The sequence below is a fragment of the Erinaceus europaeus genome, chromosome 16, assembly GCF_950295315.1.
Source record: "Erinaceus europaeus chromosome 16, mEriEur2.1, whole genome shotgun sequence".
In the NCBI taxonomy this organism is placed as follows: domain Eukaryota; kingdom Metazoa; phylum Chordata; class Mammalia; order Eulipotyphla; family Erinaceidae; genus Erinaceus; species Erinaceus europaeus.
Genome location: NC_080177.1, coordinates 41,239,329 through 41,264,730, shown reverse-complemented (window position 1 = coordinate 41,264,730; position 25,402 = coordinate 41,239,329).

Sequence of the window (25,402 nt, the reverse complement as noted above, 5' to 3'; positions counted from 1 at the left end):
GCAACAAATACTGGAGTGGGTGTGGGGACAGAGGAACCCTTCTGCACTACTGCTGGGAATGAAAATTGGTCAAGCCTCTGTGGAGAGCAATCTGGAGAACTCTTACAAGAATAGACATGAACCTGCCATATGACTCATAATTCCTCTCCTAGGGATATTCCCCAAGGACTCCATAACACCCAACCAAAAAGATATGTGTACACCTATGTTCATAGCAGCACAATTCATAGTAGCTAAAACAAGGTGCCCAACAACAGATGAGTGGCTGAGAAAGCTGTGGTATATATACACAATGGAATACTAATCAGCTATTAAGAACAATGAACTCACCTTCTCTACCCATCTTGGATGGAGCTGGAAGAAAATATGTTAAATGAGCTAAGTCAGAAAGATAAAGACAAGTATGAGGTGATCCCACTCAAAAAGAGAAGTTGAGAAAGAAGAACAGAAATGGAAACTCAAAGCAGGATTTGACTGAATTTGGAGTAGGGCACCAAGGTAAAAACCCTGGGTTGAGTATAAGGGTGGATGGGAGGGGAGGGGGAAGGGATGGGATGGGACATAGACTTTTGGTGGTGGGAATGGTATTTGTGTACACTCCTATTAATTTTTAGTCATATAAATCACTATTTAATTAATATGAAAGGAGAAAAATTGATTGAATGTCTCAAACTTTTTAATGCACAGACCATAGGCTGAGTCTTAGTTATGTAGACTCTCTTAAAAGCCTAGACCAGGAAGAACAGAAGCAACCAGTGGCACAGGTATAAAGAAAAAATCTCAAAGGACATAAATTATGGTGATGTTGTGTATGATACAGCAAATCCTAACAAAGGGATTTTTCAAAGTTAACCCAATTGCCAAATAATGTGAATATAGCAATAACAATCTATTGCCTTTTTAAACCCTAAGACAGCAGGAACTTCCCACTTCTTCTATAGAGCCTATATTTTCTCCAGTCCTGGAACCTCTAGGGTAGGGCTCAATTTCCTGTATGCTTCTCTCAAGTCATACCAAATGTTATTGCATCCACCAGTCCCAACCTAATCAACTCAAGGAGTACCACCTCAGCATGCTTCACTTCAGACTGTGTCTAGAGATGTCAGGCATGGAATGTCAACCCTTCAGCCTCATTACTTGGTGAGACCTTTCATTTCATAGCATTCTCCAATTCCATTTCAGGTGATTCACTTCCTAACTAAGTCCCAAAACATAGGTATAGACCAGGCCCCGTGAGATAGGGCATATGGTCGCGTGTATCCGTAAGTTAGGGCAAAATATATACCTGAAAGTACACAATAGTCTGTGGTGAGTCAGTATCAGTATAAAGTTCATAATGGGTGGTCCGGGAGGCAGTGCAGTGGTTAAGGCACTAGACTCTCAAGCATGAGGTCCTGAGTTCGATCCCCGGGAGCACATGTACCAGAGTGATGGCTGGTTCTTTCCCTCCTCCTATCTTTCTCATGAATAAATAAATAAATTTTTTTTAAAAAAGATATATAGACCAGAGCACAGCTCAGCTCTGGTTTAAAAAATAAATAAATAAAATAAAGTTAATAATTAAACAGTGTCTACTTAGACTTAGATACCCTCCTCACCTACTTTCTATTACACTTCCCTCACTCACTCCAAAGCTAATTTTATCAAAGCAAGGACTGCAAAAGCTGAATAAGGGCAAGAGACTGGCATACTTTAATGATGACTCTTTAGTCACTATCAGGCCACCCTATCAGCTGAGGCCCTATTCGGGGAGTCCTGAGATTCCCAAACAGACAAGATGGACCTAGACTTAAAAGAAATCCCTCTCTCCATTGTTACCAGACATCTCTATCAGGAACAACACAATATACCCCTTTGTTGGCCCTCATAGTACCTTGCCCTCAACTTGAATCGACAATGGTAGAGAATGTTTCATCCTCTGAAGGGCAACATACTCTATGCTACACCTGAGAAAAATGGGTCCTGATACTGGGGCAGTATGGAATGTTCCTACTCATGACCACAGAATGTGAGCTCTGATATAATGGGATGCAGAGGGCACGTAGGCTCCTCAGCTGAATATGGGCCCCAGATCACATCAAATCGACGGGGTTTACATCCAACAATATTTATACACCTTTCCCATATTTGGGAGCTACTCTCTTCCCTGATGCAGCTTTCTGGTCCTTTTTCTAGTCATGACATCATCTCCCCAGACAATAACTTGGATCCACCTGCATATCAAATTTCAGGCTCAGGCAAAAAAAAAAAAAAAAAAAAAAAAACTAGTATAGCCACAGGCCCTTGGAATATAACTAAAATATGCCTACTAGCTATATGCAGAACGGAGACCCACCCCCCAACTCTTCACCTGCACTATTCCAGGCTTTAGGTTCATGTTTAGTCAACAATTTGTTTGGCTTTATGTTAACTCTCTTTTCAGCCACCAGGTTCCAAATGCTAGCATGATACCAATCAGACTTCCCTAGACAGACAACTCCACCAGTGTATCCTAGAGCTCCACTTCCCCAGAGCCCTTCCCCACTAGGGAAAGAGAAAGACAAGCTGGGAGTATGGATCATCCTGTCAATGCCCATGTTCAGCAGGGAAGCAATTACAGAAGCCAGACCTTCCGCCTTTTGCATCCCACAATGACCTTGGGTCCATACTCCCAGAGGGTCAAAGAATAGGAAAGCTATCAGGGGATGGGATGGGATATGGAGTTCTGGTGGTGGGAATTGTGTGGAATTGTACCCCTCTTAACCTATGGTTTTGTGAGTGTTTCCTTTTTATAAATAAAATTTTAAAAAAAGAAATGCAAAAAGAAAGATAAATGGGAGTCTCCTGTGCTTTGTGACAACTGGAGTTCTAGTTACCCCACCATGTATTTATATATGAAGGAATTTCCATGAATAATAGTGAACATCTGCAGTGTTCTTACTTTAAAGTCCATGAAACGTATGAGTGGGTGTCTAATGGAGTCACATACATCAGCAGACTTATGAATCTGGATTGATCTTTGTGCTACTTATACCTCTGAATTCCTTTTTGGTGTGTTCTCAGTTTATACCTTCTGATTTATTTTCTTTAATTGTCTTCTCCTTCTTTTCTCCTTCTTTACCTTCCTTTCTATAATTACTTTTATGTGATCTTCAATTTCTAAATATATTTGAGTGTAATAGTTTCTATTTGTTGATAATAGTTTCAGTGCTAAACATAAGAATTCTATTAGTCAACAATTTGTTTGGCTTTATATGTTAACTCTTTTTTCAGCCACCAGGTTCCAGATGCTACCATGATGCCAACCTGACTTCCCTGGGCAGACAACCCCACCAAGTTGTCCTGGAGCCCTGCTTCCCCAGAGCCCCGCCCCACTAGGGAAAGAGAGACAAGCTGGAAATATGGATTGACCTGCCAAGCCCATGTTCAGTGGGGAAGCAGTTACAGAAGCAGTACCTTCCACCTTTTGTACCCCATAATGACCCTGGGTCCATACTTCCAGAGGGCTAAAGAATAGGATAGCTATCAGGGGATGGGATGGGATATGGAGTTCTTGTGGTAGGAATTGTTTGGAGTTGTACCCCTCTTATCCTACGGTTTTGTCAGTGTTTCCTTTCTATAAATAAATTAAAAAATTTAAAAAAGAATTCCGGAAGGCAGGAATCATGTCTCTGACTTCCACCTGATAATAAGTGCCAAATAAGTATATGCTATACAAATAATTGATAAAATTCAAGTGGCATGTTATTGTGAAAAGAATACACTTCTCATCACTGTTTGGGGATACTGAGAACACTTTCTTTTTTCACTATAAATTCTGAAACATAAGCACTTCTAGATTTTACCAATGTTAGAATACTTTCATGTAACTCAGTCATTTTCCCCTACCATTACTGAAACATCAATATAAACTCTTGTCAAACCCACTGTTGCATCTGAGCCTCACAACTAACCATCACACAGAGAGAAGCCACCTTATTCAAGAAAGGACTCGCCCTCCCTCCTCACAGCAATCTTGAGATCCAAAATCCTTTTACTATTAAATTCAGTCAAGAGAAAGGGGAAATTTCAGGGGATTAAATCTGTGTCTTAGCATAACTTTATCCTTTGGAGGTAATCCAGCAATGTCTTCTCTCTGCCCTCTCACCTCAAATTGTGTTTTTATTAACTGCATGTCCCTGCAAAGAAATATTAGATTCTTTGTTTTTATTTCAGTGGTTCACATGAAGCTGGGCTCTAGACAGAGAGGTGAACTAACTTGACCTTTGGCACCATGTGACAGATACTGCTTTGGTTCAATTGTTGTCTGGGAGGGACTGGGGGTTAGGTGTGACCTAATAATGTTAGTGAAAACAATAGGCATTTAGTTTATATGGAGATTTTTTCTTCCTGTGATTTCAAAATAAATTTCAAGCCTAATACAAATGGTATTGAAAAGAACATAACTGCTGTTCATCTGGTTAAGCATAGGACTTGCATACTGATAACTCTAAGTTCAGTTTGTGGTAACTCAGTTTGTGGTAACTCATGTTCTAGAGTGATGCTTTGGTGTACTCTCTCCATGAAATAAATAAAAACAATCTTTCAAATAAGTAAATAAGCAAAAGACACAAACTGGAGACTTGACACCTGCAGGTTGCAAGGCAATTCATTCATCCAATCAGCAGGCATGTACCAAGTCTCCTTCCTGGGATGTGTTGATGAAGACCATCATGACCCTTGCCTTCTCTTACCATTCTGTGTTCTTTCTGGTGATGTCAACAACCCCTAGGTTGGGTTTTTTTCCCAGTCAAATATTATGAATTGAGCACATATGAAACAGTCATCTACATTCTTCAGGAGAGCATTTCTGGTTTCCTCTTCAACTGAGTTTGTCAAAATTGTTTGGGTCCTAACTCCATGAAGACATTTTTTCTTTTATTGGCTCCTCCTTAGCACACAAAAATTATTTAGTTGAACATACCTGTGGAAGTATATAAGAGAGTCCTACAGTGGAGGTTAAATATTTATAAATTCCTTTTCTATCATAAGGCACTGGGCCAGGACATTCATGCTCCTCCACAACACTCAAGCCCACTCCAAGAGGGACCTTCCGGAACCACCCTCTGTGATTACCTCACTTCCCTAGAATGTTTGCTCATTTTCTTTTCCTGGCATCTTTTCTATATGAGCAGCTTCCAGCTAAGTCAATTAAAAGCCTTCATTTCCCATCTTTGAATGAATCCTGAGAATCATTCAATACTAATGTTAAACACAGTGGAGCAACAAATGTTTGAAGGGAAGACTGGGAAACAAGGGAGTAAGAGTTATCCATTAGAATAGATTCAAAAGTGGGAGGAACATGGCTACTTTAACATGAAGCCCATTTACACAAACTAAAGCAAAAATCTGTTAAATGCATCTGAGTAGAAAATAAGATGTGAAATGCAGAAAAGGGCAAAAGTAAAGGAGGTCTTTGGTGGGTGCTTTGCTTTTTCTGTTCTTTGAAAAGGGGATAAGTTTATACAACTGTGTAACCAAGGATCTAGATAAATTTAATTAATAAATTTGATTAGTTAAATTTAAGTTGAAGTGATCCTTCAACAGATTCTGTAGAAATTAAGAACGTTGCCTGTCCTCAACAGGGAAAAAAATTTAATCCTGCAATATTAAAAAAAAGTATATCACCAAGGATGATGTGTGGTATACATATTTATTTTTCCTCCAGCCCTCCATGTTTCTGTCTCTTTGGAATTCTGTAGCCAAATGTCAGAGTCTCAACTCAAATTTTAGAGAGTCTATAGTCATGGGAATCATTTGGAGACAGTAATCACTTTTCATACTTTGACACTTTTGTTTTGTTTTGTTCTGTTCTGTTTGCTTTTTTTTTTTTTTTTTGTAGTTGTTGGAACTTCCACTCCAAGCCGACTTTTTCAGTTAGAGAGACAGAGACATAGAAAGAGAGGGAAGTGGGGAGTCAGGTGGTAGTAGAGTGGGTTAAGATCAGGTGGCACAAAGCGCAGACTGCTGAAGGAACCCGGTTTGAGCCCCTGGCTCCCCACTTGCAGGGGAGTCACTTCATAGGCGGTGAAGCAGGTCTGCAGGTGTCTTTCCCTCCCCCTCTCTGTCTTCCCCTCCTCTCTCTATTTCTCTCTGTCCTACCCAACAACAGTGACATCAATAATAACTACAACAATAAAACAACAAGGACAACAAAAGGGAATAAATAAATACAAAAAAAATTTAGAAAGAAAGAAAGAAAGAAAGAAAGAAAGAAAGAAAGAAAGAAAGAAAGAAAGAAAGAAAGAAAGAAAGAAAACGGAAGTCAGGCAGTAGTGCCATGGGTTAAGTGCACATGGCGCAAAGCACAAGGACCGGTGTGAAGATCCCAGTTGGGGCAGCTCCCGACCTGCAGGGAAGTTGCTTCACAAGCAGTGAACCAGGTCTGCAGGTGTCTTTCTCTCCACCTCTCTGTCTTCCCCTCCTCTCTCCATTTTTCTCTATCCTATCCAGCAACGATGACATCAACAACAATAATAACTACAGCAATAAAAACAAGTACAACAAAAAGGAAATAAATATTGTTTTAAATCTTAAAAAAAAAAAAAGAAAGAAAGAATAGAAAGAGAGGGAAGAACACCGCAGCGCTGAAGAATACTTAAGTGCAGTAGAAGTGGGACTCAAATCTGAGCTTCACATATGACACAGCAGGTAATTTCCCAGGTGAATTGTCTTGTTGGCTCCACTCTGACAAAAATTTTAGCCTACTATAATTACAGAGTAGGCAAAAGGAAAATCATTTCCACTAGCTAAGGACACTTTCTTCTTTCTTTGCGGCTAAAAAGTTTTAAGCTGTTTTACTTAATGATAGGTGCTAAGAATTATAAAATCCATCACTTTCTTAAACACAGAAAACTATTTTTTTTCTGTCTCTAACCTTTATTATGACATAACCTGTGTAAAAGGCAGGCAAGTCAAAGACATTCCAGAAAAAAAGTTAGCCCTGCTCTTTTAATTATCTTCCGGTATTTCCTTTTTCCCTTAAAAGGCTTAAGTAAACTCACTAGTGTTTAAGTTTTCTAGTCTTTCCCAACATTATTGCTACAGCTATTTTAAATTGGGTAACACAATTCCTGTTCCCAGTTAACTAATGTTCTCCTCTGTATCATCCAAATTCAACAAGGAATAAATAGTGTTGCTCTGAACAAAATCTTTTACAATGGATTGAATTTCATCTAAAAGCATGTAATTCTGCATAGCCAAAAGCAGTTTCTAATCTTTATATATAGGAACTTACAAGGCAAGGAATTTAAAAGCCACTGGATTAAGTAAAAAATGTGAATGAAGAACTACAAGTTCTTGCTCAGCTGACAGGAGAAAAGCTCTATAATGTTTTCAAAGTTAATCTTTTTGGTGGGTGGGAAAATAAGTGAAATAGGCTTAATAAGTCTTGTAGGTCATTATTTACTGAAATGCTAACCTTAATAGTTATTTCTTTTTAAATACTAATAACCTAGAAAGCCTGGCCTCCTTCAGCAAGAGGGTCAGCACAGAGGCATCTGATTAGTGTCAAAACTGACTGCCTCTCTTTAGCAAAGGAATTTCCTAAAGGAAACATAATTCACAGTGACAAATGTCTGCATTTTTAGAATTACAAACATTGCCTACAATTTGAATTCAGGTTGTGGACTCACCAGATGTATTTCAGTGGTCCTTTAGTACCTAGTGAATGAGTTCCAGTAAAAAAAAAAAATAAGGAAGAAAATTGTCTCTATCTAGAGAAAACAAAATAAGGAGAGTCTCTGACACTCAGAATGAAAAAAGATGAAATATTCCTGAGCTAAGAACTATTTTCTTGCCATAACCTGAGGTTTGAGATTTCCCACAGTTATGCTTCTGAAATAATTCTTTTAGCTTAAATTTCTCAAAGCAAATAAAAAGTAATAATAATAACCTGTTATTTGTCGTATCTGTTAGGGAATAATTTGGTGTTGGGAATTAAAACTTTCTCAACTTCCTTTCTTAAGAAGTTGAAGTCACTTTCTGGACTGCTTTATTTTGAGGGACATGAAAGTGCCAGTGTCTAGCTCAAAACGAAGATCTTGCCATAAACGTAGTCATATAACTCTTTCTGACTTGCTGCTATTATTAAGCTTCTTCTATTATTAAGCTCAAAAAAAAAAAAAGATTGTCTTTAAAAACCCACTACTCATACATGTTTATAATTAACTTATTAGTAGATCTTGAAAGAGGAAATCCTTTGAAGTACTCCTCAAGCATTTTTAGAGTTATTGTGTCAAAGCACTCTTTCATGACAGCATTAATTTTAGAAATACCTGTACATAAATATCCAATATATAGAGGTCTATAAACATAAATACATTCCTCCATTTTATGATTATTAAGCACATTCTCTGAAATCATAGATAGATACAATTGAGCTGTTCCAAAATATTTTTATGCCCCTGATTTTTCTTAAAATAAGATTTTTAAAAGTGTCATTTCATTTGCAAATGAATGCTTATAGAATTTATCTGTATTATACATTTACTATGTTTAATTATTATTTGGACTAAAAAGTATCAAATATTTTTTTGATCTGCAAACGAACCATTTTTATACTTACTATACAACTTCAACTATTTCAGTGTAAGTACTTACCCAGAAAGGAATTTGGAATCCAAAAAAAATGACACTAGATTTTTGTGGCAATACAAAGAAATTTTTAAATGTCAAAAACTATTGTAAAAAGAAAAAAGACATATACTGTACATCAAACTTCTCACAGGTGTGCTTTCTTAATGTTAAAATACCCGTGTGAATTTTTAGCTTCCCATAATGTAATGGGAGACAATAAATTCTGAAGTTACTCCATTTGCCTTCAGCCCTAGCCACAGAAGAAGTAACCTCTTGTCTATTTAGATTTTCTGAGTATACCCATGTCCTTCTGTGTGTCATACCAAAGCAAAGGTCTGTGTTGCGAGCCAGAGCCTACTGCAAGATCAAAGCTCTGGGCCACTCACAATAAAATAAGAGGGAAAAGCCCAAAGAATCAAAGAAACAAAGGAAAACGTTTAGGAGATAAGGATCAGTCTCAGATATGACATTTCATCCAGATCAGATCCTGTGCAGAAGTTCAATTCAAAGTTCATAAGACAAAAAAATACAAAGTCATAAGCTTTACAAGTTGGCTGATCCTCTTTTATGCATATCACTGAATTTTTTTTCCATTTTTTAAAATCTAAGAATGCCTTATTGCCAGATAGCTGATCTCACCCCATCTTTAAAAATCCTTTATGCATATAGGGCTATGCATGGACAAAGGCATATTTTCACTGAAGTATCTCCAAAACTTAGTTTTATAAAAAAGTATGATACAGGACTCTTTTGAGGGATAAAAAAATGAGTTTAATTAAAATACCACTTTTGATTATGCTGCTATATTTGATTTATACTTATGAAAGTCTATATAAAATGTTAAGTATAGTTTTTAAGAAAAATATGAAAATGATATATAAGTACTTAAATAAAATTCAATTTTTATGGATAATAAAATGCAACCACTGGTTCAGAAAAGCATTTTAAGTAATACAGTACTACGTAAATTAATTAAGTGGCTTATTAAATGTGCTTCTGAAACAATTCCAAGGCATATGTGAATCTGTTATGGAAATGTAAGATGTTTATAGAATATATAATTTGGATTATTTTAATGTATACATTAAAATACTCAGCTACATGTGAACAATAATAATACAAAGATTGAAACGATGCCTCTATAGTTCCTTCATTTTTTCAAGAATTAATATAGTATTATGAAACTGGTGTCATCATTTATAATCTTTTTTTTTTTATTTAAATTTTTAATTTAAGAAAGGATTAGTGAACAAAAGCATAAGGTAGGAGGGGTACAACTCCACACAATTCCCACCACCCAATCCCCATAACCCACCCTCTCCCATGATAGCCTAATCTTATACTACTAATTCAACTTGAAAAATTCAAAGTGTTCAAAAATATATTTAGATTATCTTGAATGTGTCTAATGTTTCCTAGCTGATTTTATTATTTTAAAAAAATTGAGCTGTTATTCTACAGTGAAGGTGAGGCTTATAACTCAAAACAAGGAGCAAACTTACTATCCAACACTTGATACAGAACTCACAGTTTCTATGACATTTTCCTTTAATAAATAAGATCAGTTTAAAAAGAAAGGTTTCAATGGACAACAGTGTACAATACCATGTGGTAAAAATGAATTCTGACTTATTAAACAACAAACTTGTTAAATCCTCTCAGTGTCTATTTATCATCACAGTACATACAGGATAACTGTCGATGGCATACTGATTAGATTTTAATAAATAAATTGCTCTGTAAACCAAAAATAATAATAATAATAAAATAAATAAGTGAAATAAATAAAAATAAAAATATTGAGTTGACAAGAGGATATAGTTTTCATCTGGAATTTACCTTGTTTACAGTTACAGGTATATAAATTGCTTTAATGACCAGTATTAGAGAAAATTTGCATGCTCATTGATGCCTAGAAAAAAAATTTAAAATCTACCTAAAATCAGTTACTGATCCCAAAATGATAGACATAAAGTATTGTTCAGTTGAGACTATGTATACTCTGATAGGTCTTAGGAATTCTAATACATTTTATAAATTTCCTAGTTCAGAGAATTTATCATTTTCAAAGTGAAAATTTCTCTGAAAAAAACGTTTTTGTGTTCTGAATGGCAACAGCCATGGTAAGGATCAAAGTTGTTACTTACTGAGTATCTAGAATCTGCCATCTTAGTGATGAGGGCTTCGTGCAGTCTAACTCAGGCTCTTAACACAAAATTGAAGGATGGCAAAATTGTGCTTAGTCTACAGATGAGGTAAATTAAGCTCAGAGAGATTTGGTAACAGAACCCCATCCACTTAGACTCAAAAAATAGGCCCCCTTTCTTCACCACTACAGAGTAAGAGATTTTTTGGTTTTGTTTTGTTTATTTTAGGTAGAGCCAGGCAGAGAAACAAAAAAAGAGAGAGGAGGGAAGTGAAAGATACCATAGCACCTAAGCTTCCTTTAATGCTGTGGGAGACTGGCTCAATCCTCGATAAGATTTTTATGTAGCTAGATATGATGGGCCTAGACCTTTAACAGATCCCTCTCTCCACCATCACCACTGGTCATCTCCAGATCAGGAACATCATAAACCCTCTTGTGGGCCTGTACAGGACCTTGCCCTCAATGTAGAAGAACAATGACTGCCTCATTCACCAAAGGGAGGTTGAGTCAACATACTCTACCACTCCAGGAAGAGGGATTCTGAAATGAGTACAGGGATACCAAGGTTACATAGGGTCCTCTGCTGAATATGAACAGACATGGGTCCCAGATCAGATAGATGGGGTTTACAGCTAGCATTATTTACATACTTTTCCCATACCTGAGAGCTACTTTCTGCCCTGATCCATCTTTCTATTCCTATTTCCAACCCTGACACCATCTCCCTAGATAATACCTTTAGCCCACTTGCATGTTAACTGTTAGGCTCAGGCAAAAATTAGTATACCTAAAGTAGACCTACTAGTCTTTTCCAAAATGGAGACCCCAAAATCTCAGTTGCTATAGTTTTATCTATAGGTTCCTGTAAACAATTTGTTCTGCTTTATGTCTTAACAGTTTTTAGCTACCAAATTGCAGAAGCTAACATGACGCCAGTCTGGCATCCCTGGACAGATAACCTCGCCAACGTGTCCTGGAACCACACCTCTCCAGATCCCTGCCCCACTATGGAAAGACAGAGACAGACTGAGAGTATGGATCAACCTGCCAATGCCCATGTCCACCAGAAAAGCAGTTACAGAAGCCAGACCTCCCACCTCTGCCTCTCATAATGATCCTAGGTCCATACTCCAAGAGGGATAAAGAATAGGGGACCTTACTGTGGAGGGGATGGGATACAGAACTCTGATGGTGGGAACTGTGTGGAATTATACCCCTTATCCTATAATCCTGTCAATCATATTAAATCAATAAAAAAAATACTTCATGTAGCTTTGTGACTATGAAGAATTCTCTTACACCAATGATAATTTTTAAGATACAAAAAGTAAAAAAGATAAATAAAAATTAAATGTAAAAAGTAGTTATGGTGGACAGTGGCAATAAAGATAAGGACTTATGTTAAATTTTTACCCAAGACTTTTAATATAACTATTAGTAAGGTTACTTTATATGTAATGAAGTTAACCAAATTCTCTGGAAGCCTACAACTGTATTAAGATAACCTCTTGCAAACTCTCACCAAGTACAACAGGCACACAAAGAAAGTTGCCAAGAGGAAAAAAAAATACAAAAACCAAATAGAATTCAAATACTTCATCTGATTAAAAGTTTTCTTAGGTAACTGGAATGTTTCCTTCGATTTTCTATTTGGAGTCTAAACTATATTATGAAATTACTTTTCAATTCCCCATACAGTGATTATTTAATCATGCCTTTACCAGCTGTGAACATACTTGTTCTCCTGATAACAGTTTATTTTTAAAGGAAATTGTCTTTGAAGAAAATATTTTGCTATTATTCAGCAAAATAGAGTTCATTGGAAGAAACAAAACAAAACAAAATCCAAAAACAAAGATCACCAAAAAAATGAGTTCTATTGGGTCTGTGGGGACAACAGAGGATGGCAGCTATATAAAGATAAAACAAAAGCATCCACTCACATGGGAGGAAACAGTCAGCTTGCTCCTCCCTTGCAGCTCTGTTTTCCCATGTTGAATTGGGTGTTTTGATGTCCTTTAGACACAGACAATATCCAAAGTTTTGTGGGCTGTCTCTTGTTTTGTTCTCTCTCAGACCCCAAACATTGTCTTGAACATGTCATATTGTTCAATTAAGCTTTATACCTTATAGAATGTTCAAAAAAAACTCTGATTCTCATTCCTGTAATTAAGAAAGGGGCCTCTCTCTTGGAGAGATGCAGACAGAGGTAAGGTGTACAGGAACCTTTTCAGCACACAAAACAATGCATAGTGAATTGTAAAGGAATTGGCCACTAGTGAACACTTAGAGAACTCTGAGAGATTTGATGTGTCAGAATCACTGACTGGGGCTGGAGAAGTAGACTAAAAGTGTGTGTGTGTGTGTGTGTGTGTGTGTGTGTGTGTGTGTGTGTGTGTGTGTGTGTGTGTGTTTCATAGGCTTTATCCCATAGGCACTGAAGTTATGCTGAAAAGTTTCAAGAAAAGGAATCACAAGACTGACTACTGAACAAAAGTTTAGTAGATTAAAGAAAAAGAAATGGTTTGACTTAAAACAGAGTAAGGAGATCAATAGGAAGCTCTAATCTAAGCACAAGAAAGTACTAGAAGGTGAAATCAATAAAAGTCAGTTTCAGTTTGTTGCAAAAAGTCATTACCAAAAAGAAAAAAGAAAAAAAAACTTCATACATAATTCCTTACTCTTGCCCTCATTATGCTATTTCAGAAAGCTACTAGTTTATAGCTGTAAACTGTGACACCCAGAAAATCACATTCAGAGCAAATGTAGTAGTAGTTAAAAATAGTGACTCATGGGAGTCGGGCAGTAGCGCAGCGGGTTAAGCGCACTTGGCGCAAGGCATAAGGACAGGCAGAAGGATCCTGGTTTGAGCCCCCCGGCTCCCCACCTACAGGGGAATCACTTCACCTGAGGTGAAGCAGGTCTGCAGGTGTCTGTCTTTCTCTCTCTCTCTATTTCTCTCTGTCCTATTTAACAATGAAATCATCAACAACAACAATAACTATAACAACAATAAAAGGACAACAACAAGAGCAACAAAAGGGAAAATAAATAATAAATAAATATAAAAAATTTTTTTAAATAGTGACTCATTACATCTGGATTATCACTGGGACCATGTGCCTGCATGATAACTACACTACTCCCAGAGACTATTTTTCCCACTCCCTGCCACTCTTTGTTATTTTTTTTTTAATTTCTTTTTGATAGAGGGTGAGACCCAGGGGTTGGGGAAAGAAACAGAGAGAAACAGAAACACCTGTAGCACTGCTCTACTGCTTGTGAAGTTCCCCATACCCCTGAAAATTTGAACCTGGGCTGTCACACATGGTAATGTGCATACTCTACCAGGTACACCACTACCTGGTCCCTATAACATATTTTTAAAATATTTATTTTTATTTTTATTTTGCCTCCAGGGCTCGGTGCCTTTTCCTGGAGGCCATTTTTTCCCATTTTGCTGCCCTTGTTGTTTTTATTACTATTATTATTATATTGTCATTGCTGTTGTTTTTGGATAGGACAGAGAGAAGTCGAGAGAGGAGGGGAGATAAAGCAGGGAGAGACAGACACCTGCAGACCTGCTTCACCACCCGTGAAGCGACCCCCCTGCAGGTAGGGAGCCAGGGGCTTGAACCCAGATTCTTACACCAGTCCTTGTGCTTTGTGCCACGTGCACTTAACCCACTATGCTACAGCCCAAACCCCTTAAAATAATATTTTTTAAAAAATCATTTAGAGCACATTCTTACTCATACTAACAAGTCTGAAAGACAGGGACAATTGCAGTTTGAATTTCATTGTGTAGTCATGAACAGCTTTTACTTTATTTCTTAGATTTAAACTATCATCTCTAAGAGCAACAATCTTCAAATCAAGAGAGACATTTTAGAACCTTTGTTATAGTCAAATTACCTGAAAGGAAGGGTTCAAGCAGTGGTGCACCCCTTAAACACACACTTTACTATGCTCAAGGACCCAGGTTCAAAGTCCTAAAGGGGAAAAGGTTCATGAGCAGTGAAGCAGATCTGCAGGTGTCCTTTCTATCTCCCCAAAAACTGCTCTCAGTTTTTCTTGACTTAGCTAATAAAAAAGAAAAGAGGGAAAAAATGGCGTACATGAATGGTAGATTTGTCTTGCAGGCATATAGCCCCAGCAATAACCCTGATGGCAATTTAAAAAAAAAAACTAAAAATTAAAATAAAAAATAAAAGACAAGCAAGGCTTCTACCATACGATTGAATTGAACTTATTTTTCCTTTTCTTTGAAAATATGAACAGCTTAAGACAGAAATAGCCCTGGGAAACCTAAAATATCAATTGCATTCTTCTTCATTTCAGGAGCCTTTTTTTTTCCCATTTCATTCCCTACTATCACCCCAAGAAAAGAACACTCATCTCTTCCTCTTTGAGCATCTCACAGTATACTTTGAAGCACTCTATTTTGCTTCCTGCTAGAGATGGTGATGTCATTATTGTATATCTCAATCTGAACTGACATATATCCCATCATTCTTTTTTTAATATTTATTTATTCCCTTTTGTTGCCCTTGCTGTTTTATTGTTGTAGTCATTATTGATGTCATTGTTATTGAATAGGATGGAGAGAAATAGAGAGAGGAGGGAAAGACAGGGGGAAAGAAAGAGAGACACCTGCAGACCTGCTTCACTGCTTGTGAAGCAGCTCCCCTGCAGGTGGGAGGCCGGAGGCTCAAACTGGGATCCTTCTTCTGGTCCGGTCCTTGTGCTTTGCACCATGTACACTTAACACGCTGGGCTACTGCCCAACTCCCGACCTCATGCTTTTAAGGCCAATGGTTTGTGACTGCTCTACCTCTCAGGCCACTACTGTTAATCTATTAAAGACAGGAACTGTTCAACTGTTGCTTTTTGCATCCAAGTGATTTTCAGTGTTCCTAGTACTCAATTATTTATTCAATAATAGAGAAAATTTATATACAGAAATTGATTCTCATAGAAGGACACTTAAGATACTACAGTTTCCAGCCTTACAGTTTCTTACAAGACAGGCTTTACATCTCCAACAGAAGGTAATATTACTTGGATGCTCCTGTAGGAGAAAGAAGGAAATAAAAGAAGACAAGGAGAGAATGAGAAAAACCAACAAGTAAAAAGTCACTATACTTCAAGTTCCAATTTCTTTCTTTAGATGCTTTATTTAGACTAGTCCTTCTCAATGTTTTAAAAAAGTATTTATTTCTTTTGTTCAGGAAAGTATGCTCATGGCTTGCCATGAGACTCATACTCTTCACTGCTCTCTCTTATCTCTGAATGGACCCATTTTAATGGTGAAATAACTGATTACTTATATGTTAGAGGTCACAGGGTAAACCTAATACAGTCAACTCAAGAAATAATCAGAGGGGCCCTCCAGCAATGTCAAACCCAGTTGAGTGTACACATTACCATATGTAGGGACCCACTGGTCCCCACCTGCAGGAGAGACTCTTCTCAAGCAGTGAAGTAGGTCTCCTGTCTCCCTCTTAATTTATCTCTGTTCTATCAAATAAAAATAGGAAGAAATTTTTTAAAAGAAAAAAAAAAACACCAGAAGCACCAGACTTATCATGCAGGCACAGAAACTCAATGATAACTCTGGTGACAATAAAAGAAAAAGGAGATAGAGGAGGAGGAGGAAGAGGAGGAGGAGGAGGAGGAAGAGGAGGAGGAGGAGGAGAAGAAGAAGAAGAAGAAGAAGAAGAAGAAGAAGAAGAAGAAGAAGAAGAAGAAGGAGGAGGAGGAGGAGGAGGAGGAGGAGGAGGAGGAGGAGGAGGAGGAGGAGGAGAAGGAGAAGGAGAAAAAGGAGGAGGAGGAGGGGAAGAAGAAGGAGGAGAAGGAGAAGAAGAAGGAAAAAAAGGAGAGGGAGGAAGAGAAGGAGAGAAAATAAGAGAGAAGAAAAAGAAGAGAGAAGAAGGAGGAGGAGGAGAAGTAGAAGAGGGAGAGGGAGAGGAAGGAAGCAAGAAGAAGAAGGAGGAGGAGGAGGAGAAGGAGAAGAAGAGGGAGAGGGAGAGGAATGAAGGAAGAAGAAGAAGGAGGAGGAGGAGGAGGAGAAGGGAATGAAGAGAAGAGAAGAGAAGAGAAGAGAAGAGAAGAGAAGAGAAGAGAAGAGAAGAGAAGAGAAGAGAAGAGAAGAGAGATAATCAGATTGTTACATAAGCAGGAAAGCACATATTTGAGAATAGAAAATCATAATTCTGGTCTATAACCAAGGGTTAGTCCTCCAAGGTATGTCTCAGCAAGATCAAGTCACAGAGGGCTGTTAAAGCATCATCTAAAGAAGTGGTCTGAGGTTGGGTCATTTATCGTGATACTCTGGACTGGTTCATAAATCCATTGATCTGTCCTAATTGGGTGCTTCATTCAGAAGGATGCATTTTGAAGGTTAGTTGTGATAATCAGCAGATGTCTCCTGTTTCTTTGTAGCTGTCAATTGCTGCCTTGGCAATTTACCCTGAAGTCTCAGAATAGCAATTAGAGACAACATGGAAATTATTTGACTCAAAGCAGACTCTACATCATCACTACCATATGTGAGATCTTGGTCATGTGCTATCATCTTTTCTGTAGATACAGTTCTACCTTCTCAGCTTCTTAAGCTACAGAGATTCAGGATATAGCTTTGGAAAAAGGAGGGGGGAGAACACTTTCTAAAACTCAAAAAAAATGTCTTATTTGGCCAATTTTAAAATGCCAGTCACCTCAATGTACAAATTTTTATTTGTTCCTTTATCTTCTCTTCTGCTTTTCCTTTCCCTACCTTCACAACGTTCCCTAAGTAATGGAGATGCTTGTAAGTCAGAAAATAAAACCATTCTAAAAACATAATGATTCTACAATACAGTGGATATTCTAAGAAACTTCCTGATGAGGTCATTGCTTCAAGTCAGTATGACTTTTGAAGAGACTAGATGTCCTTGTCATTATAAAAGGAAATAGAAAACAAAGGAAATAGAAACAAAGAGCTTCTAACTGGTCCTGCAGCTCTGTACTTTTGCAGTCTTCTCCCCACCTTCTGTATTATAGACACTAGGCCCCAGACTTGCTTCCTGAGCAAGGATAGGAAGTAGAAAAAAAGAGGAGGAAGAATATAAATTTAGATATTCCTACCAAATATCTGACTACCAATCCCTTTTAGATTTTGTTATTTCCAAGATGTACAAAAAAAGGGGGTGAAAGGAAGTAAAAGACGTTTAGTGTATATATATATATATATATATATATATATGTATATAAAATAAGAGGTGGTGGTCAAGGTAGGGGAAAAAACAAAACAGAAGAGAAACAGAAAAGATTAAAGGAAGAGAGCATGTGGAGCTATTCATCAGTTTCCTCATTAACATTTGATAACAAACCTGGAAAACAAGCATAATTATTACTGCTATTGTTTCTTTTTCTCCTCTGGTGGAAAACTGGGTTTAAAGGTTAAGGAAACTTTCTTAAGGTCCTATATCAGTAAGTTATAAAGCAGAGAAATCCCACAAGGTCTGAATCCACAGCCTGCTGTTTCTATAAGGAGTAAAAGAAGGAAAAAGAATCTAGAAAGAGGAAAATGAATATTCTGGGAAAATGTGAGCATCTTTAAAAATAGAGAAATAGGATTGATGCTTTCAGATATATATGTATATGTCAAAGGTACAGGAAAGGACTATGTAGATCTTCTTTTCTAACTGGATTGTTTTCCAAGGGTGAAACAGTCTAATAGGGACTAAAAGATTTCTCTTTAGTGAGAATATGAGAGGAGGTTCTTTTCCTCCAAATCTTAAATCTTGCCTTTATAAACAGTTAGGATGTGAATGGGAGAATGGATAGTAAGGAAGGATTGGGCTTACCTATAATAAGTGTTGCTCTCAAAGAGTGAATGGTGGCAGGAGTTTTTGCTCCTCTGACTGAGAGTTGGGGCACCTGGGGGAGGGGAGTGGATAAGAGAGGGAGTGGAACAGGGATTTGCCCTGAGGTGACTGCAGGGTTCATTCAGTGACAGTGATTCAGACAATGTTCCTGGTCTGACTGCTTGGATTGGAACGAGCTTTGCAGGTCAGGCATTCCATACAAGTGGTCATAGCATTCTGCATTCTTGGAAGGGACCATCACTTAACAGGAACGTGGATGGCTTTGTTATGTCTTATCTCCTAATCAGCAGTTGGACAGTTTCCTTCCTTTTGCAGGTGCTCTCATTTCCTTCATTATTTGTTTATTAGAAAATCTTATGTACTTCCCAAGTCATTCTTATGCTAAGGAAGGTTGAATGTGATAACGTATTTATATTGGCCAAGAGTGAGGACATAGCAAATACCGAAAGTCACATAATCATGAGCATAACTGAAAGTGGTGCTACACATGTAAACAAAAGTTCCCTGCTCCCTATAGCAGAAGGTCTCAAAGGTTTCAAAAGCACACAGAAAAGACTAGTCCTTCAAATCTGGGTGCTTAAATACTGGGGAAGCTGCGGCTTGAGCTCTTCAAGATTTAATCTATCAACCTAAGGATCAGAGAGCATTTCTCAAATCGAAAGAATGACTATGAAGGCCTTAGCTGAACCAAGTTTTCAGCATGGGAACTTCTCAATTCACTGGCATTTCTAAAACCTAGGGAAAAGGCAGAGCAAATCTCAGTGTAGTGAATCAGAGGGAAAAAAAAAATTCCCTTATCTATTTATCCAAAAGAATAAGAGTTGAGAAACAGACCAAAAGACTTAACAAACAATTTTCCTAACAAAAACACTATATAGATAACTTAATATTTAACAATACTGTTCAAGATGTGCAAAATACAAACTTTTATCTTGCAGTCTCAGAGTAATATAGGGGGGAAGACATTGATGGGTTTTGTTTGCTTAATGTCTTTCTCTCCCACTAGAGGTTATTAGGTAGAACCAGTCTGTTTATTCAACTTTGCATCCCCAGATTGAACAAACAGATGGATCCTACCTGATGGAGGCTAATTTCTAATGGGAGAGAAAGACATTTACTACATTGTCATGAAAGGGAGGCAATGCTGAGATAACATGGAACAGAAAGAGTGCTGAGGCAGAGGCAATGTTCAGCAGCAGAGCATCTGCCTTGTATACTTGAAGCAATGGTCAATCATTGGCAGATGAGTGGGATTCCATGGGTAATGAAATAGCGGTCTTGTGATTTTACTCTCTAAAAAGAAAAAAGAATTTTAAGTAAAATTGGGACAGGAAGTGATACAGTGCTATAATACAGAAGGCATTGTATAAAACAAAGCAAAGCAAAAAGCAAACAGAGCCCATCAATGTCTCCCCCTCATATTACTCTGAGAATGCAAGATAAAAGTTTGTGTTTTGCATATCTCAAGCTGTATTTGTTAAATATTAACTGCAAAGCACTTTGTAAGTATTTTAATTAGAAACAAAATCTGTTCTCTCTACCTAATAAAGATAGGATTTTAAGAAAGAACATAATACAAAAATTTTAGTTGCTGTACTTACAACATATAATTTTATCTTACAACTTTATATATATATATATATATATATATATATATACATATATATATATGGAGAGAGAGAGTGAGAGAGAGAGATGCATAATATTTTTGTCATAAGAAGGGCTTCAGTACTCCAACATTACTTTTCCAGATAGAAAGAGACAGACAGAGTTAGAGGTTGTTATAATTTTGTTATAATTTGATTATTCTGAACAAATAAAATAATTGTAGAAAATTTATATAAATAGTCAAAGCAACCATAATTCATCTTTTAAATCACCTTGGCTATAGACAAAAAAAAAAAAAGGATTCCATTAATACTTGCTCTGATTTGTATACGAATAGATCAGTTCTAATTTGTTTAATTACAAACTCCAGGTTCAATATGTTTTTATTTGGCCATAATAGTGACTCTTACATAATCAAAACTGGTTCATAAAATAAGAAGAAAGAGTTTCTATTGTTTTATTTTATCATTTTACTATAAATGTGGTTTGAACAAAATGAAAAATATTTTTCTCTATTCCTTTTTTCTTATTAACAGTGACCTATCTAATCAAAATTATAAATAAAGACTATAAATACTATAAAATAATGTAAACTACTTTCTTTTTAACAGTCACTGCATAATTTATGCCTATGGAAATTGTTTTGATGGGGCAAAACAAAAAATTGAGGCTCAGAAAGGTCAAGTGTGTAGTTTATATTTACAGTAGCAGTGCCAAGAAGGGCATATTTGATCATTGGGATAAGAGCCTATCTATAAGTATTTTATGTCTTTAGAACTTCCAGAAAGATTGTAAGGCACTAGAAAGTAGCTTGCCAATGACAATAGTAAAAGATGCAAGCCAGGGACATCTTTCCTGATCAGACCAAGGAGGACAATATAAGTACCTAGATAAGAATCTTTCACAGGGCTAAGGAGATAGCTTAATGGTTATGCAAAAGATTTTCATTCTCTGAAGTCAAGGCTCTGAAGTCTCATAGCACCACCATAAACCAGTCAAGTCATGCTCTAGTAAGAAAAGAAAACAGGACTTCTGGGTTGTATTCCCATGGAGTAAGAGCCTTTCCCTGAAAACAACAAATATCTAGAACTATGGACAAATATCTACAACTATCAATCTTAACAAAGTTCACCGACTAAAGCTGAGACATCCTCAGAAGCACTGCAGTGGGCTCGCAAGCAGCATAAGGGTGAGAAGGGGTGTAGTGTGGGATTGGAATTAAACATACAGAAGTTAAGAGCTCCTGCAGAGTATGGTTCCATTTTCCCCCTACACATAGCCAAGGAGTGCTGGCTGAGAAAGAAGAAAACCTACTAGCTTTAAATCCATGATCTTGGGGGTGTTAGCCTACTGAACAAGGACACAGGACATTTCTGAGGTAAAGCAGTCTGTTCTGTCACCAAACTAAGGTAGACATAAGTCCAGGAAATGTGTGGCAGCTGGCAGTTAAATGGTAAATTGAGCCCTACTTTTATGAACATAGCAGCTGTCAAGCAGCAAAACCCTGAGGCTTGTTTTCAGACTGAAATTGTACAAAGAAGTCATATATACATACCACACAACTCAAGAAAATAACAAAAAACAAAGTCCCAATACCCATCCAGCATATAAAACAAGGAAAAACAGTTGACCACAACAAAAGCACCACCTGCTGGCTAGCAATAACCAGCACAATAATGCATAAACAGAAATATTGCAAAAACAAACTTCCAGTTATGAAAGAAAGAGTGAAATGAAATGAAATGAAATGAAATGAAACAGAAGGACTCCAAGAAATTAATGATATAGAGAGACTATTAAGGAAGCTCATTATGCGATTTATCCAAGAATATAAGTATAATATGGAGAAGCATATTTAAGGATTAAAAGAATATTTCACTAAGAGCTAGGAAAAATTAAAGAAGACCTTCAATCAGAGTTCTCTAAGAGATTAGAAATCAATGAAAGGATAATATCAGAGTTCACTAAGCAATTAGGGAACATGAAATAAATACTCCAAACAGAATTATAGGAAATGAAAGATACTGTGAGTGCAAAACAAGCTCAGGTAAAAAGCTTAGGAAGTAGACCCACTCACACAGAAGAAAGAATACCTAATCTAGAAAATACAATTAGCCCATTCTTTCCATTTGAAGATGAGGAAGAGGAAAGGTTTAGGAAAAAATGAAGCAACTCTCTGTGAAATTTCAGACTCTATCAATAGGTCAAAGGTAAGAGTGATAGGAATTCCTGAGGAAGAGAACAGAGTGAAAGGAACAGAGACCATATTAAGGGAAATTTTAGCTGAGAACTTTCCTCACACAATCTTCAGAAAATATTTATCAAAAAGGCAGAGCACAAACCCAGGTACATGAATGTAAAATGACCAACACCTAGGCATATCACTGTAAAACTCAATGACAAGGGGAAAAAATTGCAGGCTGCTATGGAAAGAAAAGAAATTACATGCAAAGGTAAAGTTATCAGGCTTTCATAAGACTTTACTAATCCTAGAGGCAAGAAAGGAGTAGGATGACATATTCAAATTCAAAGTACTAAAAGGGAATTCCAGCCATGGATTTTGGACCCTGCAAATATCCTTCAAAGATGAGGGAGAAATAAAGGTCTTCTTAAATATGCAAAAGCTAAAGGAATTTTCTATGATCAACCCCACTTTGCAAGAATTACTAAAAAGAGTCCCAAAAGAATAAAAGAAGCAAAAAGCATGAACACTCTAAATAAGGTGAATGGCAGTAGATTAGGTCTAAGAACACAATAAAAATAGGAAAGAATAATAAAACTGGAAAGGGGAGAGAACCAATGGACTAAGCAGTTCTATCAAATTTTCATCAAGACCAACTTAAAAAAGAGTTTTTAACATATAGTTTGTTAGTTATTATAATTATAGTAATTATAGTACAAAACAAGGAACAGAGATTTACAGAAAGTACAAGAGAAATAAATGAGGAACTCATCACAGAAATCCATCCACACAAAATGACAGATAGAAACAAATGGACAGGGGGCCAGGTGGTGGTGCACCTGGGTATGTGCTCACATTACAGTGAGCAAAGAACCACATTCAGCTGCTGGTTCCCACCTGCAAGAGGAAAGATTCATGAGTGGTGAAGCAGAACTGCAGGTATCTTTCTGTCTCTCTCCCTCTCTCCTCTCAATTTCTCACTGTCTCTATCCAAATGTAAATATATAGAAACAAATGGCCAAAGAATCAACAATTTAAAAGCAAACTCAAAACAAAAATAAAAATGGAAGTAAGTAAAACACATACATCAATAATCACCCTAAATGTGAATAGCCTAAATTCACCTGTCAAAAGACTCGGAGTAGCTAAATGAATCAAAGAACAGAATCCATCCATTTTATGTCTTCAGGAAATACATATCCAAAGAAAAGACAAAGAGAAATTTAATTTAGAGTGTGGATCAAAGTGTTCTAAGCTAATAATTCAGGGGGGAAAGGGCAGTGACAGCTATTATGTTTACAGATAAAATAGACTTTCAGGTAAAGAAAATAAACAAACCTGGCTCCCCACCTGCTGGGGGTTTGCTTCACAGACAGTGAAGCAGGTCTGCTGGTGTCTATCTTTCTCTCTCCTTCTCTGTCTTCCCCTCCTCTTTCAATTTCTCTCTGTCCTATCCAACAACAATGACAACAATAACAACAATAACTATAACAATAATAACAATAACAATGATGATAGAAAATCAAGGGCAACAAAAGGGGAAAATATAAAAAATAAAGAAAAGGAAGAAGAAACAGACACAAAGAGGGACACTATATAACAGTCAAAGGATCAATCCAACAAGAAACATTACCATTATAAATATGTTATGCTCTAAACTAAGGAGCATCCAAATATGTAAAACAAATACTTAATGAACTAAAGGGAAACATGGAAAGCAACACAGTAATTGCAGAAGACCTTAACACATCATCCTAAGAAAGAGGCAGATTATCTGGGGAAAAAAATTAATAGGAAAATAGTGGTCTTAAATGCAACAGAAGAATGGACCTAACAGATATTCACAACTTTCCATTCCAAAAGAAATGAATACATGTTCTTCTCGAGTACATATGAAATATTCACAAGGATTGACCATATCCTGGGTCAAAAAGACAACCTAAACAAACATGTAAATATCAAAATCATAAAATGCAACTTCTCAGGTCATGATGGTTTGAAGCTAGAAATCAACCACAAAAAGTAAAGAAATTCCCAAAATCTGGAGAGTAAACAACATGCTCCTGAATAACACATGGGTCATTGAAGAAATAAAAAATAAATTAAGAATTAACTTGATACCAACATAAATGAAGAAATCAGTTATCAGACCCTATGCAATGCAGCAAAAGCAGTACTCAGAGGGAAGTTCATAGCAATACAGGCCCATATTAAAAAAGAGGAGAAATCACAAACCATCTAACAACCCAACTGAACCAACCAGAAGTGGAGCAACAAAGAGACCCAACAGTCATCAGGAGATAAGAAATAGTTAAAATCAGAGCAGAAAGCAATGAAATAGAAAACAAAAAGACCATTAGCAAGATTAATGAAGCCAAGAGCTGGTTCTTTGAAAGCATGATTAAATAGATAAACCACTAACAACACTCACTATTAGAGAAAAAGAAAAGGCTATGGTAAAGTCACACAAAAACAAGATGGGGAGATATTATAACAGATGAGAGTAAGAGGGGGAAAATCATGAAAGACTATTATGACATCTATATGGAAATAAATTTGGCAACTTAGAAGAAGTTATTACATTGTTAGAGTCAAACCAATTGCCAACCTTGACACAAAATAAAACAGGTAAACTTAGTAGGCCAATCACTAGTGCAGAAATTGAATCAGCAATCATAAGCCTCCTCAAGTAAAACAGCCCAGGTCCAGATGGCTATACTAATGAATCTCGTAAAGTATTTAAAGAAGAACTAACACCCAACCTCCTCAAACTCTTCCAGAAAATAGAAGACATGTTCTAAACATGTTCTATGAAGCTAATAGTTCTTCGATCCTCACTTTGACTCTACCAACAAGAAAACTATAGACCCATATCCCTGATGAACATTGATGCAAATATCCTCAACAAAATTCTAGCTAATCAAATCCACCAACATATTTAGAGAATAATCCACCAAGACCAAATGGGATTCATCCCTGGGAAACAAGGGTAGTTCA